Below are 18,881 nucleotides of genomic sequence, written 5' to 3'. Positions count from 1 at the left end.
CACCCAGTACTGGTTCAATGAAAATGGTGGTGAAATTTGTGAACTCCTAGAGCAAAATGTTGAAGAGGATATAAGGAGGCTACAACAGTGTCATAGATAGGTTACTTTAGTGGGCAAAGATTTGACAAATCAAGTATAATGAAGGAAGGTGTAAGACTGTCCACTTTGTTCAGTAGCTTTTGCAACTCCTCAGATAATGAAGCGACCCATATCCAAAAGAGCAAGACCTAGGCAACATGCCAGCTTGGACTGACATGTGGCAAGTTGAAAGTTACAAAATTTAGCACAAATGTCAGGTAATGATCTTTTTAACAAAGAAAAAATCTAGCCATCACTCCTTGAAATTTAATGGCATTAGTATTGCTGAATCCCCACAACTGACATTACTGACCTGAAACTTGTTCCTTTCATAAATTTATTTTTATTTATTTATTTTGTAGAATTTGGGTGTCGCTGACTGGCCAGCATTTATTGCCTGTCCATAATTGCTCTTGAGAAGGTGGTGGTGAGCTGCCTTCTTGAACCACTGCAGCCCACCTGCTGTGGGTTGACCCACAATCATATTAGGGAAGGAATTCCAGGGTTTGAATCCAGCGACAGTGAAGGAACAGTGATATATTTCAAAGTCAAGATGGTGGGTGGCTTGGAGGAGAAATAGCTGAGAAAATTATGCACATCTGGCAGCATCTGTGAAGAGAAAACAGAACTGATGTTTTGAATCCTATGACCCGTCTTCAAAACCTGAATCAACTAACAAAGAGCATTATTTATGCTAATGATGGGCAGGGTGGAGGTGTGGGTTTGGGATTAGGTTAAATAACTCAAAACATTACATCCATTTTCTGCACACAGATCTTGCCAGTAATGCTTGAGCAATTTCTGGTTTTGCTTCACATCTCTGGCAACCACATTTTTTTTGTTTTCTCTAAAGGGTAGGCCTGGTCATGTTCTTTTGTTCCGAAACTCAAAGCAGTAATACATGATCCATGTGGCATATTACAGCATCAGTGTTTCACATTGTGTCCAACATTGTTTTCCAGAAAACATTTCAGGAGCAAATGACTTCCAAAGGGGAGCCTGTGAAAACAAACACACTCGAAAGATGCAAATGAAGATTTATGTCTGCATGAAGTGCTTCAGAAAGTTAATTGCCAAATTCCAATTTTAATATCCAAGCTTTTGATTGGTGTGGTTTTAACTTGTCTTGCTGGTTTTCTCGCCCACTAAAGCTGTTGTGTGTATTATTAGACAGAATTAGATCCAGGTAAATTCTTAACCAACCATTGCCTTTTAACAACATCTTGTTGGCATAGTAACTGATGAAAGAAAGAAATCTTCCATCCTTGATAATAAAGTGTGAAGCTGGATGAACACAGCAGGCCAAGCAGCATCTCAGGAGCACAAAAGCTGACATTTCAGGCCTAGACCCTTCATCAGAGAGGGGGTTGGGGTGAGGGTTCTGGAATAAATAGGGAGAGAGGGGGAGGCGGACCGAAGATGGAGAGAAAAGAAGATAGGTGGAGAGGAGAGTATAGGTGGGGAGGTAGGGAGGGGATAGGTCAGTCCAGGGAAGATGGACAGGTCAAGGAGGTGGGATGAGGTTAGTAGGTAGGAGATGGAGGTGCAGCTTGGGGTGGGAGGAAGGGATGGGTGAGAGGAAGAACAGGTTAGGGAGGCAGAGACAGGCTGGACTGGTTTTGGGATGCAGTGGGTGGAGGGGAAGAGCTGGGCTGGTTGTGTGGTACAGTGGGGGGAGGGGAAGAACTGGGCTGGTTTTGGGATGCTGTTGGGGAAGGGGAGATTTTGAAGCTGGTGAAGTCCACATTGATACCACTGGGCTGCAGGGTTCCCAAGCGGAATATGAGTTGCTGTTCCTGCAACCTTCCGGTGGCATCATTGTGGCACTGCAGGAGGCCCATGATGGAATGTCATCTAAAGAATGGGAGGGGGAGTATAAATGGTTTGCAACTGGGAGGTGCAGTTGTTTATTGCGAACCGAGCGGAGGTGTTCTGCAAAGCGGTCCCCAAGCCTCTGCTTGGTTTCCCCAATGTAGAGGAAGCCACATTGGCAGATGTGCAGGTGAACCTCTGCTTAATATGGAAAGTCATCTTGTGGCCTGGGATAGGGGTGAGAGAGGAGGTGTGGGGGCAAGTGTAGTATTTCCTGCGGTTGCAGGGGAAGGTGCCAGGTGTGGTGGTGTTGGAGGGCAGTGTGGAGTGAACAAGGGAGTCACAGAGAGAGTGGTCTCTCTGGAAAGCAGACAAGGGTGGGGATGGAAAAATGTCTTGGGTGGTTGGGTCGGATTGTAGATGGCAGAAGTGTCGGAGGATGATGCGTTGTATCTGGAGATTGGTGGGGTAGTGTGTGAGAATGAGGGGGATCCTCTTTGGGCGGTTGTGGCGGGGGCGGGGTGTGAGGGATGTGTTGCGGGAAATGCGGAAGACGCGGTCAAGGGCGTTCTCGTCCACTGTGGGGGGAAAATCACGGTCCTTGATGAACTTGGACATCTGGGATGTGTGGGAGTGGAATGCCTCATCCTGGGAGCAGATGCGGCGGAGGCGGAGGAATTGGGAATAGGGGATGGAATTTTTGCAGGAGGGTGGGTGGGAGGAGGCCTACTCTAGGTAGCTGTGGGAGTCGGTGGGCTTGAAATGGACATCAGTTACAAGCTGGTTGCCTGAGATGGAGACTGAGAGGTCCAGGAAGGTGAGGGATGTGCTGGAGATGGCCCAGGTGAACTGAAGGTTGGGGTGGAAGGTGTTGGTGAAGTGGATGAACTGTTCGAGCTCCTCTGGGGAGCAAGAGGCGGCGCCGATACAGTCATCAATGTAACGGAGGAAGAGGTGGGGTTATATTGGATTCTCCCGCATCTGCAGTTCCCATTATCACTGATACAATCTTCCATCCTTGCCTGGTGTGGCCTACATTTGACTTTAGAAGTCAACTTAAAGAAATCTATTCACTTCAAACACTTACTGCGTTAGCAAACTCCACATTCTTATTACTCTGAGTTAAGATGATTCTTCTCAATTTTTTGCGGCATTGCATGGCGATGATAGCACATTGTTGGCCTCTAGTTATTCTTTTCCCCATGAGAGGTAACAATCTTTTTCTTGACAGTTCTTTGATGGTGATCAATGCTAGAAACGTTGACTAATTTACACCTTTTTACTCAAGGGACTGCTATCAGTCGTGAGATAATGTTACAATTCCAGCTTGGATAAGCTGAAAAAGCATACATCTAGAACTTATTTGCTTTGTGTGGCACTAGATATTGACTGTAAAAATTTACCAAACTTTCACGGTGGACTTAACATAATTGAAACGTTAACTGCCTACGCGACTTTAGAGTCACACCAGGCTACTTGTCATTAAACAACACATTATTATTAAATACTGTGATCAAAATCCTGAAGCTTTCAGACCATAACACCGTAAGAAATAGGAACAGGAGTAGCCCATTTGGCCATTTGAAACTGGTCCACCATTCAATAGGATCATAGCTGATCCGACATTCCACTTTACTGCTCTTTCCCCATAATCCTCGATTTGCCTGGTGATGAAGAATCTGTCAATGCAACTTGGAATGGTGTTGTGGAATAATGACATTGCAGTCATAAAAAAGGATTTCCTTTCTGTTCCTGCCAATTTCCCTGTGACAACGGAGTGGGCAGGTTTGAAAAAAAAGGGTGAACATATGTCTCACCTGGTTCTGCAATGCAGCTGTCTTTGCCCTTATGTTTCCCAGGTGCTGGAAATACGTGCCAGGTAGGATCATCAATTTGCTGGCTTGAGCACTTCCAATGCCTACTGAGGGCTTTAAAACAAATAAATTTGCCAACTTATTGAGTGAAAATAAATCATGTTTCCAAACTGCAAAAATGTGTAAGATCTTTAGGATTAAACCAAAACATAATCAAGGCATATTTTTATTTTATGTGAAATTGATCTGCATGTTTATACGCTTGAGCCAGTTATAACCCTAACCAGAATTACTGACGGCACCAGTCATATTGCTCACCGCCTCTCATTTCATCTGGATGCTCCAAAATTATGAGCAGCTCACCAACAGAATGCTAATAAAGCCTGACTCATCAATCACTTAGGTGTTCAAAAGCTCTGATGCTCACATTCACAGGGTATGGATACCTGAAAATAAATCCAATAGGTAAGTGGAGGGGAAGAACTCCTCACCTCCCTGCACTGTGGTCAATCCTCACCTATCTAAGATATCAAGAAATCGAACTGTCAAGGATGAAACTTGATACCACACACAGCAAGAGTATGCTGTGAGCAAATTCTGGTTGACATTTGATAAACCCAACAGGTGCAAGAAATGCAGAAGGATATTTGACAACAAATAACCGTTATAAAGTGGAGTTATGATTTAGTGCTCTCAGCACAGAGCTCTGTGCAATGGGATTGCAAGTCAAGGATATACATACAATATTTTCCAGACATTAATTTTGATGGATAGAAGATTGTTTGAGCCAGAAGTAGATACAATTAATTAAGCATTCAACAAACTAAGTTTGGACGAAGTGTGCTAAATTGTAAAATATAAGATGCTGACAGAAATGCAAGTATCATAGCAAATACTCTCCAATCAGTTGTAGGAAGCTACATGAAGAATTTGACACCACTTATTCTTTTATAATGATAAACCTCAGCCAAGCTTCAGAGGCAAACTAATCCTTGAATATGATAATTATATTTCCAGGAAGTCAACACTTGAAGGAACTATAGCCATCTCCAGACAACAGCTTCAGGACAGAAAATATGAAAAGATATTTAAAACAAAAACAGAAAATGTTGGAAAAACTCTCCAAGTCTGTCAGAATGTGTGGAATTTCCAGGTCAACATGACTTATGCTTTTATTTGAAAAAAAAAGTTAGCAGTTTTTTGGGGTATGTCCCTGCACATTTTAAGTCATTGTAAAAAGCAGATTTGTTGACAATCAGAATTCATTTTGTTGTTAAAGCAAGTTAATTTAATGGTAATATTAAAGCATGTTAATTTATAAACTTGTCAAGTAGTTTGATAAATCTCTTGAAACTAAACTTACGTGAGATGAAGGGGCAGTACTGGTATATACACATTTAAATACATTTACATCTAAATTTACTACAAAATGAACTACCGCACATAAATGAAACTTGTTCATTGTATTTTAAAGAATACTTTTTTCATATTTTTAATATCAATTCATCAGATGGTAGATTGGACACTGACAAAAAATATTTAATTTACTGATAGAACTATTTTTAGATATGTTTGTGAAACTACTCTTAAATATGTCAAGGCATTGTTTGTTTTTAATCGAAAATAGGAGGGAATATAAGTTGTATCAAATTGCTTGATTGTGCTGGTTCATGGTAGATTTACTGTTCAGTGACTTATAGGACAGTTTAAACAGAAACCTGAATAAAATAGCTATTTCTTAACACTAACCAATTTTAGTGGTGATTTGCTTTGAGATCACCAATAACTTTAAAGGAAAAAGGAACCTTCAACCATGATTTCCCCATTATCATCCTCTTATTTACTCTCAAAAATGAATGCAATAGAAAGTATTTACTTGGAGACTATTGGAAGGACAGCAAAACAAAAATGAAATTTGGAAGATTTGAAGAAACCTTTTTTATGCAAACATCAGAATAAAATGCCAGAATTGCAACAAGCAGCACATAAGAACATAAGAACTAGGAGCAGGAGTAGGCCATCCGGCCCATCGATCCTGCCCCGCCATTTAATAAGATCATGGCTGATCCTTTTGAGACTCAGCTCCACTTACCCGCTCGCTCACCATAACACTTAATTCCTTTACTGTTCAAAAATGTATCCAAACTTGCCTTAAAAACATTCAGTGAGGTAGCTTCAACTGTTTCACTGGGCAGCAAATTCCAGTTTCACAATCCTTTGGGTGAAGAAGTTTCTCCTGACCTCAGTCGTACATCTGCTTCCCTTCATTTTGAGGTTATGCCTCCTAGTTCTAGTTTCACCTGCTAGCGGAAACAACCTCCCCGCCTCCACCTTATCTATTCCCTTCATAATCTGATATGTTTCGAGAAGATCTTCTCTCATTCTTCTGAATTCCAATGAGTATAATCCCAGTCTATTCAGTCTCTCCTCATAAGCCAACCCTCTCAACTCTGGAATCAACCGAGTGAAGCTCCTCTGCATCCCTTCCAGTGCTAGTATACCTCTTCTCAAGTAAGGAGACCAAAACTGCACACAGTACTCCACGTATGGCTTCACCAGGACCCTATACAGCTGCCAGCATAGCCTAGATAACAAAGTGTGGAGCTGGATGAACAAAGCAGGCCAAGCAGCATCTTGGGAGCACAAAAGTTGACGTTTCAGGCCTAGACCCTTCTCCTAAGATGCTGCTTGGCCTGCTGTGTTCATCCAGCTCCACAATCTGTTATCTTGAATTCTCCAGCATCTCCAGTTCCCATTATCTCTGCCAGCATAGCTTCCCTGTTTTTAAAATCCATCCCTCTAGCAATGGCAGACAAAATTCCATTTGCCTTTTTAATCACCTGCTGCACCTGCAATCCTACTTTTAGTGATTCATGCACAAGAACACCCAAGTCCCTCTGCACAGCAGCCTGCTGCAATTTTTTACCATTTAAAACATAGTCCATTTTCCTGTTATTCCTACCAAAATGGATGACCTCACGTCTATAATTTAACTTAATTTAATCCTGATGTCCGGATTGAGTTCCACAAAAGTAAATTTTGAGGGATGCGTGCAGATTTGCCTACTGAGTAAATAAAAGAAATGGTAGTAAATTGGTATTCAGGCATTATAGAGGAGCTTTCTGCGACAAATTAAATTTTGGAAGTGAAAAATGAAAGTTGTAATGACAATTAAACAAAAGTTCCAGATAAATTTAGGAATTTGTGACTGCTCCATGGTTACATGTTCTTGTATCAGTTCATTACGAACTCTGCCAGGTAAGACACACATGGAACAGCTGATGCAAAAACGATGGCAGTCATTAGTTGGACAAAAGTTTTGATTAATTATCCAGCAACTGTGTTGAAAAACAGTGTATCCTATAAACAGACTTATCAATGTGCCATCACAAATTATGATGATCTACATAATTTGTTGTTGTGTGAAAACTAAGTCAATTTGTCCTATCTCAAGGAGGTTATAAAAGCTATTGCGTAACAAACTATTGGATACAATTTGGTCGATATTCCAATCCAGTGCTTGAGAAATGAGATAATTTTCTTCACATTCTGGCTGTTATTCCTTGGCAACGGGTTTCCATTTCAGCGAAATCTGTTTTAAGCGACTAACAAATAACTGCTATCAGTGGATGTTATGATAGAATGCTACCACCAATTTATTGTTGTATATTGGGTCTAAGGGCATATTTGGTTACAATCGGTAGGTTATGAGCCACTATTGGGCCTTAACAAGAAGTACTTGTCTTAACAACATGATATTAGTTCATTTTACGATAATATGTAATGGTATGAGTTACATAGCCTTAGTTATTATGTCTAACTCTATAATAAAGAGACAACACATCTGTCTCAAATGGTGTCTTGAGCTGGACTCCTTTTTTTCTCACCACAGACTGAAAGATATCATCAGACTGAGTGGAACTTAATGCTGTCTCACACATTAACCTTAATGAAATATTAATGGGTACAACATCTCTCTGAAGTTTCATGTCTCCCTCCTTAACATTTACACGTTTGGATATGTAACTGCAATTACACTTTCCACTACCCCAACACTCCATGTCTCTGGCTTTAAAAATTCTGGACCTCTGGAAGTTTCACAATTTTTTTGGAATGCTAGTTTTTGCTTTTGGAAGATTGGTATGTCTTTGGCTCGAGGACTTGTAGACCTTGATTCTGATCTTGACTTTCATTGGTCTGTAAAATTTGCCATGACATTCTGGTTAGCAAGGTGGCACTTCAGACAGAGTCTGAAAGCTATCAGTCACATTGATTAGCTCTTTTGCACAGACACATAGACAGGCTGCTTGTCATAGCTGTCAATAGCAATCCGTCCGACATGGAGAAGAATCAAATCTTGCTGTACAGCACACTGAGATGTCAATCTAACACCAGCAGCGTGTATCAGCTTCTGCACAGCAAGTTGCAACGAAATGGCCATGTCCGAAAATGTGACTTGTACCCATTCCAGTCAGGAGTTCGGATATCGTATAGTCCTGGGAGACTGGGTCTTAATCACTGAAGAGCATACAAGTTAGCTGAAGAATCAACAAAAAAAAGGGGTGGGAGTGTCAAGACTAGGGAGGGAGATCAGAGATGAGTAGAGGTGGGAAAAAGAACAGGGACAGGACGCACAGTGAGGAGATGATGGGCTAGTGGTAATATCAATGGACTGTTAATCCATAGACACAGACAATGTTCTGGGGACCTGGATTTGAATTCTGCCACAGCAGATGGTGGAATTTAAAATCAATAAAAATATCTGGAATTAAGAATCTAATGATGACCAAGAATCCATTGCCAATTATGGTTACAAACACATCTGGTTCATTAATAGTGATAATGGGAACTGCAGATGCTGGAGAATCCAAGATAATAAAGAGGGTCTCTGATGAAGGGTCTAGGCCCGAAACGTCAGCTTTTGTGCTCCTGAGATGCTGCTTGGCCTGCTGTGTTCATCCAGCTTCACACTTCATTATCTTGGTTCAATAATGCCCTTTAGAGAAGAAAACTGCCATCTTGACCTGGACTGTCCTACATGTGACTCCAGACCCACAGCAGTGTGGTTGATTCTGAATCACCCTTTGGGCAATTAGAGATATGCAATAAATGCTACTTGGGATGCAACATCATTAACCTGTTAATAAAAATGAAAGAAACTCAGTGGTGGATGGAGGTCAGCAGAATAACATTTGTGGACATAGGATGCGAAGTAACCATCACTATGGTCTTTAAAGGTGAACGACTGTACAGCAGCATGTTGTTCTCAAGATATGGGGAATGATGCAGTGTAGCTAGGTTAGCAATCCAAAACCACAGTCTATTGCTCTGCGGACTTGAGTTCAAATCCCACCATGGCAGATAGTGGAATTTGAATTCTATAAAAATCCAGAATTAAAAGCTAATCTATTGATGTGTGCCTTTTAGAAAATGAAACATGTCAATCTCACCTGGCCTGGCCTGCATGTGATTCCAGATGCACAGCAATGTGGTTGACTCTTCACAATCCTTTGAAATGATCTTACAAACCATTCAATCCTATGGCATTAAGGGATTAGTAATGGATGCTAGCCCTGTCAGCGACATCTACATCCAATAAGCAAATCAAAAAAATTCAAAACAAAGGTACGATGCCCTGAATAGGTGGACTCAATGTCAGTTTGAGGGATGAAAGCATCAGATCCACATTTGCTGGACACTGGGACATGTCTCTTCAAACTCCAGCTACATTTCATTTGTGATTATTTCTTTACCTATTTTCATTGCAAGCAGGGACAACTTGCTTAGGCTGCAAATTCCAGACAAAGGTGATTTGCACTTTGTTTTTGGTGCTTGCACATCTAACGTAGCTTTCTTGCTGATGCAGAATTTAGTGGCAATGTCATAAAAAGAGGCAAGTACTGGTCAAAGGTACCCTATCATTTGTGATGGTGTAGTGTGCTGTGGAACAAAGGAAACATTGCTTCATTATAGATCTTTGAAATATGATAATGGACTGTACTGAATGTCATGAAAACTTGAATGATCGACTTGGGCCTAGGAAGGGAAAGGGATCAGAGATCAGTTGGCACTCCCATTTGGACACAGTGTTTTGGTCATGCAGCTGGCCTGGCACCTTCACCTAGTGCAGATAGCTGGGTTGAAGACGGAGCTGCTTAAGATGAGATTTCACAGCTTGGACTGGTTTGGACTGTGCCCTCCAGTGCAGTCAACACAATGCACTGCATCATCATGGCGTGCTGTGCTATGTAAAATTGGAATAAAGCAATGAGATGATATGAGAGAAGCTGAGGAACTGTGAGAGTAGGATCAATCTTCCAAGGAGGAAGCTGTCTTTGTGCTGAGTTACATCGGGTGCTACAAGCCAGAAAGGAATCTGATTGACACCCAGTTCTAGTAAATGAGACCTGGGTGCAGCAAACCATCACATAATACAAAATAGTCTTTGTGATTATGCCAGCACTTGGTTTGTATTGTTGTGGGTGAATGGCAGCCTCTATCTATTTTTCTGGTGTTCACTTTTGCTGGCACTGAATAAATGCTCATGTTTGGAATTGTCTGAATGTGATGTTTCCCTACTGGGCAATGCTAAGAAACAGGTCTTCAGTGGGCTTTGGGGACAGAATAGTTGTGATTTTAATGCATCTAATCCTGACATTTTAACATCTTCCTTTGTTAAACGTTTATTTCTGTAAACAGCAGTATTGTTTTTGTTTCATTTTATAAGCTTTTAAACTGTCCAATATAGCAAAATATTATTTTTCTTACTTTGAAAAAAAGTATGATTACAATATTGTTTAATTTTCTTCTGATAAATCTCAAAATTATGTGAACAATGATGTATCGCTGTGCCACTTACGGGGGATTTTTTTTTTCCTTTTTGCATTTAGAATTGTGCATTCCCACCTCCTGCAGGTAAAATGGAGATTTTCGTCTCTTTGGTAACCATGATGATGTTTATCTACATTTTACAAGTAAAACAGACACTTTCCTATCTTTCGCAATCTAAATTAGAATGCGTATTCACTCCAAAGACTTCCAACTGGAGTTGTGTGCTTATGGTCCTAATAAATCTTCCTATCAACAAATATAATTTAAATCATTACTCTACTACTCTGATCATAATCCTAAAACTCTTCTAATTATGTTCTTCTACTATACTCAGTATTCATTATCTGTTAAGTTGCCATTCGGTTTCATTAAATACGCCCACGAGTTTACGGATTCTGCAGCCTCTGTACAAATTAAATCTTTGACCCTTGCCTTCACTAATGCAGCTGTAACGCATGTATGCACTCACTTTAGCAATGATGCTCATTGTGAATACTAAGTACTCCTTTCTTACCTTCCATTTTTCCCAGTCTGGACCTTTGCTTCATTAACTTAAGAGGTTTTCAACTTCTCGAACAGGATTTTAACTTTACTCACCGATCTCTGAAATGGCCGCTTGCGAGCCAAACATTGTAATGATTGCCCCTACAAATCCCTTTTCTCCAGGGACTATGTAATTCTAAGCATGACTAGATTTTGAGCGCTTGCTAGCCCATGCTGCTTCTGCTCGTCCCCCTATCAGATCTGATGTCGAGCTGGCGTGCTGTTTCTGCCATGTTATTCTTTCGGTGATTTCTACAGACTTTATTTGTTAAAAATGAGACGAGTAAAAACTTACATTGCACTCATTGGGATTAAAGCACAAGAAAGGAAAAGATGTGCATCAATTTATACTTCATCGGAAGATCGTGCCTGATTGGTTTGGCCATCATTAGCCTGGTCTGATTGGAGTTGCTGCCCTCTGTCACTAGGTGCCTGATAATTGTACTGCAATGGAAGTTCTGACATTGACTGTCACGTACTGACTCGTGGTTTTAACCACAAGTGAGTGAAGACAGTTGGATATCATTTCTATGATGGAAAACTATGGCAAGCTTTGTTTGATTTTGGATCAGCTGTATGTGAATGTACAAGGTCATCTTACCAAAATACACCTGAAAAATCAACAAGAACAGGCAGTGAGATTGAGTTTGGGGAGGAAAAGAATGAACAATGGTAGACGAGGGAGGAAGAGGTGAAGTTTAAATTAGTTTATTTTAACAAATTAATGTATAATGTGAACTCATGATACTGTTTAAAATTAAAGTTGACTAAGTCAGTAAGCAGAAGGCAACATATAGTCACAATAATTGAGGGCTAACCTCTCCCTTACGTGCAATAGGGAGAAGCAGAACAATGGGATTATTTTTACTTTTTGCTGAATTAAACTTAAAGGGCTAATTGTATCATGATTCTGTCATTGTAAAACAACATAACCTTTCACTTCTCACCATAATAGCACAGAAAATCCACAAGAATATTGAAAATGCTTCAAGACAGAGTAAGGGAGATTATCATTCTGATAATTGCATTCTGCTCATTTGACCGTATCAAGTAATTAGTTGTTCTTCTGCAGGTCTATGTGAAGAATAGCGCAGTTGGGTAAAATATAATTAAAAATCTATTTTCATGTCATTCCTTCAAAGTAATAATTAGTTGCTGTAAAATTGGATTTTAACAGCTCAAAGATATTATGTCAGAGCCAAATAATGTCGTATTGTGTGAATTTGGTTGTTTCTTTAACTGTTGGAAAGAAGTAGGAAGGTGTAAATTATGGTTCAAAAATATATTGTAATTCAAAATATATCAATTGCTCATCGACCTGTTATTTTTGATAATGTTTTATTTTCTTAAATATTGTCAGCTGTTGGGGTTGGTTAGCTTAGTTATTTGAGCAATGGATTTGCAATGTAGAGCAATGCCAACAACATGGATTCAATTCCTGCGCTGACTGAGGTTATCATGAAGAATGCTTTTCCTCAACCTCACCCTCCTGCTAAGGTGTTCTGACCCTCAGGTTAAACCCACCATTAGTTGTCTCTCTCAGATGAGAGAACGGATTTATTTATTCTCTGGGATTATGGTGACTTTACCTATGACCAGTTATATTGTACTTAATATTTTATCATTTCTAACTTATCCTATATTCAAATACGACTGTCAATCTTCAATTTTATTTCTCCCCAAGAAACACTTTGTTTCTCAATACTAAGGAACTATGTTCACGTCTCTACATAAATTCTATTTGACAAAAGTGTGATTAGTCTATTGACTTCAGTAGACCTTCCCCTTCTTGACTGCTTGAAAGAACAGCCCATGTATTTTTATGTCAATTCCTATTTCAGGCACAATGAAGCCCAGTCTTGCTGACTTTTACATAAAAGTCTAAACACTTGTAACTAAAATCTCTCTTTCTTGAGCATTTTATCCACATAAATATCAAATCACCCAAAATAGATAAAGGCAAGTCCTTAAAAGGCAAGAGAGATATCTGAGATAATTATCTGAAGATGGGTCCAGACCCAAAACGTCAGCTTTCCTGCTCCTCTGATGCTGCTTGGCCTGCTGTGCTCATCCAGCTCCAGACCATGTCATCTCAGATTCTCCAGCATTGGCAGTTCCTACTATCTCTTTCAAAGGCAAGGTATTTTGTTTAAAAGCATCACTACGCTGTAACACAGTGTGGAGCTGGAGGAATGCAGCAGGCCCGGCAGCATCATAGGAGCAGCAAAGTTAATGTTTCAGGTAAGGGTCCAGACCTGATTAGTCAACTTTCCTGCTCCTCTGATGCCGCCTGGCCTGCTGTACTCCTCTGGCTCCACACTGTGTTGTCTTGACTCCAGTATCTGCAGCTCTTGCCATCTCTCACCATGCAGAGGTAGTGGTTTTCCCTTCTATCTCTGTTTCTCTGTGTGTTGGCTCACTTCCTACAGGATTTGTGTTACCTGGAAACCTTGCTCATGCATTTGAAAGAAAATAAAAGTCTGGCAGTTTTTGGGCATGATTGATGTTCAATAGGAGGTCGGAAAAGCCTTGAAATTTTCTCCCTTATAAAAAAGTTGGCTGCACTATGTGCAACTGAGGCACTTGAAAGACCCAATAGTGGGCTATTTTCTAGGATCAAGAACCGAAATGTAAATCCTTGCCCAGTGACACCTGCCTATTTGAGTTATCAGATTCAAGGGGAGCACGGAGAACAGTTCGGATGGGTGCAGTGGAGTTGGAATGAGATCAGCATCAAGGCCAGATGTGTTGTCTGCCATTGAGCACCCCTTCCAAACGTCAGATCTAAGGTGGCACTGAACATCTATGAACAAGTGTCAACCCACAAACTGTAAGCATGTACACTATGGCATTTTTTTCCCCACATGGCGAGGCCCACGTCCACTGTTGGTTAATACCAGCAATCCTGGGATGAGGATTTCAAGATAAGAAGGCTATCACGCTTTTCCAATCTGGTTCTAATTGGTCTGGAGACAGAAAGGTGACATGTTTCTGACCTATTACCCTCCCACCTGAATAAATGCCCCTCTTGATCAGTAAACTCATCACAGTAGTAGGCACATGAACCTGTCAAAGAAAGCACGGTGGATCTGCTTAAACATCTGACTTATTTATCAGTAACATTGATCATTTTAGAAACTTCAACTTTAAACTAAAAGGCCTGAATTTTCATCATGACGGACAGACTGATGCGTATAAAGCAGGCCTATTGTTTGTGTTTTTTTTTCAGGTAGCCAGAGTATCCCATTGAGCGAATAAGCTACCAGTTCTGAAGTGGTCTTGTAACACCTTTGGGGGAGGTTAACTGAAGTTGGGTGGACGTATGTCATTCTTTGAGAGAGGTAAAGTACTCCTTAGGATGAATGCTTGTTCCCTTTTGGATTGGTGAAAGTAGATACGTTTGTGCATAATACATTTATAAACTCATCTGGAGCATCAAAATGTCAAGGAACAGTCAGCCAAAAGAACAGTAATAGCTGTCAAAGTTGTCAGAGACCTGTGAAATCATCAGGGGATTTATGCTTATACTATTAACTGTTTATGCTGAAAATTAAAAAAAAGGAGTTAAAATAAATCGATTTTAGCTGTTTTAGTTTATCTGCTAACATTATTCCTAAAGTATGTTAGTATGGGATTTATGTCCATGACTGATTTTCCACCTTTTTTCACAGAAGGGTGGCGATTAAGTGAGCACTTTTATTGCCAGGTCAACATATTTATAATACAGAAATACTTGTTTTCATAACTGATTAGGTGAAAGGGTTTCAATGTATTTTTAAAATATAATGACATCACTAATGGGCACACAACTGTATATATTTCATATCAGCGTGGCTCCTGAGCTCAGTCTACAGTGAATGGTATTAGGTGACTTGACATAGAGAAGTAAGGGAAAATGGTGTTGGGTGAGGGGTATGTGTTGGTGTAAGTTGGCATTAAGACAGAATGGGCTATAAGCAGTCATGGGGATGAGTGAGAGTGGGAGTTGGCATGGTGGTATGGGGTTCATGGGCATTGTGTACTGATGCAGGGGATGTATGAGAAACCATGGAGAATGGCTAGATGTGCTAAGGCTGGCGTGACAGTATAATAGCCAATTTGGTATCATGGTGCACCAGTGTTGACATAGATGAGGCACAGGGAGTATGTGAGGAGTGAGAAGTGGAGCAGTGTGGTTTCTTAAATAATTTTTTGCACTTTGCCTAGGCACTGAGTTACACAACCTATACACATCTCTCCACAGCCCTGGCAGCTGCCCCATTGGATTTGGGGTCACCAAGTCTGGCTCCCAAGGAGCACCTGCACCTCAAAATGAAAGACCAAAGTTCCGAGACTTGAACTTTTCAGGGTTAGTTATGTAGAGCTGACCTACACATATGCCTTGTCTGTGAAAATCCAAGTCGAAATGTTTCAACCTTTTAATAATTTTTAGAAGAAATTTTCAACCAAAGATTTTTGTTAACCAAAGTAAATTTTTAAAGATCCTTGAGTGTTTCAAATTCTAATTAACATCATTAGACATTTCAAAAATAAATCAACCTATCAATTATTTTACATTGTTGCTTTATGATTGACGTTAGTATTGTCACATACATGATAAACTTAATCACAACAAAACCTCAATAAAATGCATTAGCAAGTTAACTTTAATAATTCCAAATTGTGTAAACCTTACTCTTAGCAAATAAACTGAGAACAAAGAGCGCATGCTTTAACCAAGAAATGACAGAGTAAATTTTTAAATATCTTTTCTTTGGACCCCTTTTGAAGTGATTGTAATAAAACTGAAAAGCATGTTAACTTATAGATAATCAAAAACCATTAAATTCTTACACCAAAAGGAGTTAAGAAGAGGCAAGCATTTACAGCTTTCCAGCTCCAGACAGTCTAAGCAGTGATTAGAAAGACAATACTAAAAGATTTTTATATCGCAGAGGTGGAGCAACTTAATGGAAAGGAGCGAATAGAACATTGAGACTCAACATCTTGATATTAATTCCAGGTCCTTTCAGGCCATGTTTGCAACTACTTTAGTTTATGTTTTTGCCAATAATCCTGATCCTCAATAATTTTTTGATTTTCTTTTCAAATCTAAATTCTGAGTGTATGATCATAAATTGACGTGGTCCTAACAAAAATCAAAGTTGCCATTAAGTTTTCTGTACATCCTGGATAAGTTGATTCTTATAATGTAATCTAAACTCATGGTATTAAATTGTTTTTGCCTAATATCTCTAACACGAGGAACTAAAAACAAACAATAACGCTGAAGAAGCTCAGCAAGTCTAGCAGCTCTGTGGAGAGAGAAAAAGAATTAAAGTTTTGAGTCTGATATTTCTCTTGTTCAGAAATGAAAGGGAGTGGAAAATGAGGGTTTTATGAAGTTGACAGAAGGAGACAAAGAATAAATTGAATAGGTAATAAGGCTGCCCAGACTTAGTAAAAAGAAGGGGTTACTATTGGTTGAAAAAGGGAAACATAAGCATAAAATAAGGGTAATTTATAATTGTGAAAAGGAGAAAATGAGTCCACTCTGCTGAAAGCAAAGCACATAAGACACAATCAAGACAAAGCCATGGGTACGAATTTGCAACCAAACTGGAGGACAGAGATCTTCTGCAGCTGTAGAATTCAATGATGAGTCCTAAAATCTGTCAAGTGTCCAAATGGAAATAGAGGAATTGTTCCTTCAGCTTTCATTAGAGATTTGGTGGGACACTGTAGTAGATCCAGAACAATAATATTATTATTGGACAAGATAGTTTATTGAAACGCAAAGCAACCGGAAGGCTAAAGTTTTTCTTCCAGACAGAACAAAGGTATTCCACAAAGTAGTGACACAATCTTTTAAAAAAATTGAAGTTTAAGCATGTTTAAAGACTGACTGCAATGCAAATTTATACACTTACTGAACATACAACAAACTTAAAACAACACATAGGGCATGAGCGCAAACAATAGGCAATGTCTAGTTCCGTGTGCAGAAATGAAGTGAATCCATGCCAAAAAAAGTGACACCTTTCCTTGAATATCTCACGCTCTCACCCAAACTGTAAAATCTTAATTAACAAGATTTTATTTTTGCATTGGTCGTTCTTTACCACAGAAATTTAACTTTTGCAGTGGTTCTTTATTTCTTTCCTTCTTTTCAACTTGTCTCAGGTATGTTTTTAAACATACTCTAGCAACTACTACCTAAAAGGCATCAGGATTCACCACTCTGTTCTGAATTCATATTCTGATCACTGCTTTCACTTCTTTATTAGCTTTCTTCCTCAACATTTTAAACATTTTGCTTCTGGCTGTACACTAGTTCACTCCAATCTTCAATTTCCTTGCCCTTAATTAAACAGCATTTCTCTACTATCTGCTTTACCTGCACCATATTATCCTTACCCTTTCAAACTCAATCTTATTCCTCTTGCATGATCAATGAATTATGGATGCATCGCAGTGATAGTTCAATAGGCAGTCAAAGTGTATAAGCAAAATCATAGGACGTGTGTTTGACTTGCTAAGCCAATATTTATTGCCCATCCGTAACTGCCCTCAAAATGTTATTGGTTTGAAAGTCATGGGGTCATACAGCACAGAAACAGACCCTTCGTTCCAAGTCGTCTGTGCAAACCAGACATCATAATCTGACCGAGACTCATTTGTCAGCATTTGGCGCATATCCCTCTAGACCCTTCATTTTCACACACCCATCCAGATGCCTTTTAAATGTTGCAATTTCACCTGACTCCACCACCTCAACCGGCAGCTCATTACATACACACACCACCCTCTGTGTGAAAAAGTTACCCCTCAGATCCTTTTTAAATCTTTCCCCTCTCACCTTAAACCTATGCCAGCTGGTCTTGGGCTCCCCCACCCTAGGAAAAAGTTGGCTACTCACCCCATGCATGTCCCTCATGATGTTATAAACCCCTTTAAGATTAACCCTCATCCTCCGACACTCCAGGGAAAAGTGCGCCAGTCTTTTCAGCCTCTGCTTATAGCTTAAACCCTCCAAGAATGGCAACATTCTTATTAGTCTTTTCTGCACCCTCTCATGTTTAACAACATCTTTGCTATAGCAGAGTGACCAGAATTGTAAGCAGTATTCCAAAAGTGCCCTCACCAATATCCTGTGCAGCTACAACATGGTGTCCCAATGGCTATAGTCAGTGTTCTGACCAATGAAGGCAAGCATGCCAAACACCTTCTTCACCACCCTGTCTATCTGTTCATTCATTTTCAAGGAACTGTGCATCCAATGGTCCTACCATTAACTGTATAAGTCCTGATATTTCTTCAATGGTTGCAATGTGATGTGGAGACGGTCATAATGCTGTTAGGATGGAACAGTAAAGCAACAGGAACTTAGTTCCAAATCAGGATGATGTGTGGCTTGCAGGAGTTGGTGTTCCAAACTATCTGCTGCCCTTGTCTTTTTAGGTGGCTTAAAGTATGGGTTGGTTGAAGTATGGGTTTGAAAAGTGCTGCTAAGAATACTTGATCAGTTGTTCCAATCCATCTTGCAGAATGCACAGTACTCACTGTTGGTATATTTCATTGGTGGAGGGAGTGAATGTTGAAGCTGTTGGATGGGATGCCAATAAAACGACCTGATTTGACTGAATGTTACTAGTGTGTATAAAATTGAGGCTATTCACTTTGGTAGCAAAAACAGGAAGGCAGACTATTAGCTGAATGGCAATAGATTGGGAAGGAGAAGGTGTCCTTGTACACCTAAATGCTGGAAGTAAGCATGCAGGTACAACAGGCAGTTGAGAGGCAAAATTGTATGTTGACCTTCAT

General features: G+C 39.9%; 1 long non-coding RNA gene across 1 annotated transcript; it reads right to left on the bottom strand.

Annotated features, from left to right (window-relative positions):
* Positions 1-442: 442 nt before the first annotated feature.
* Positions 443-11,313, bottom strand: LOC125447485 (uncharacterized). The gene is made up of 3 exons (XR_007246560.2): positions 11,050-11,313; positions 3,708-3,818; positions 443-687 (listed from the first exon to the last, which is right to left on the bottom strand). It is a non-coding gene; the product is annotated as an uncharacterized LOC125447485 (long non-coding RNA).
* Positions 11,314-18,881: the final 7,568 nt, after the last annotated feature.

Source organism: Stegostoma tigrinum, chromosome 1, assembly GCF_030684315.1.
Source record: "Stegostoma tigrinum isolate sSteTig4 chromosome 1, sSteTig4.hap1, whole genome shotgun sequence".
Taxonomy (NCBI): Eukaryota; Metazoa; Chordata; class Chondrichthyes; order Orectolobiformes; family Stegostomatidae; genus Stegostoma; species Stegostoma tigrinum.
This window is presented reverse-complemented; position numbering and strand designations above follow the sequence as displayed.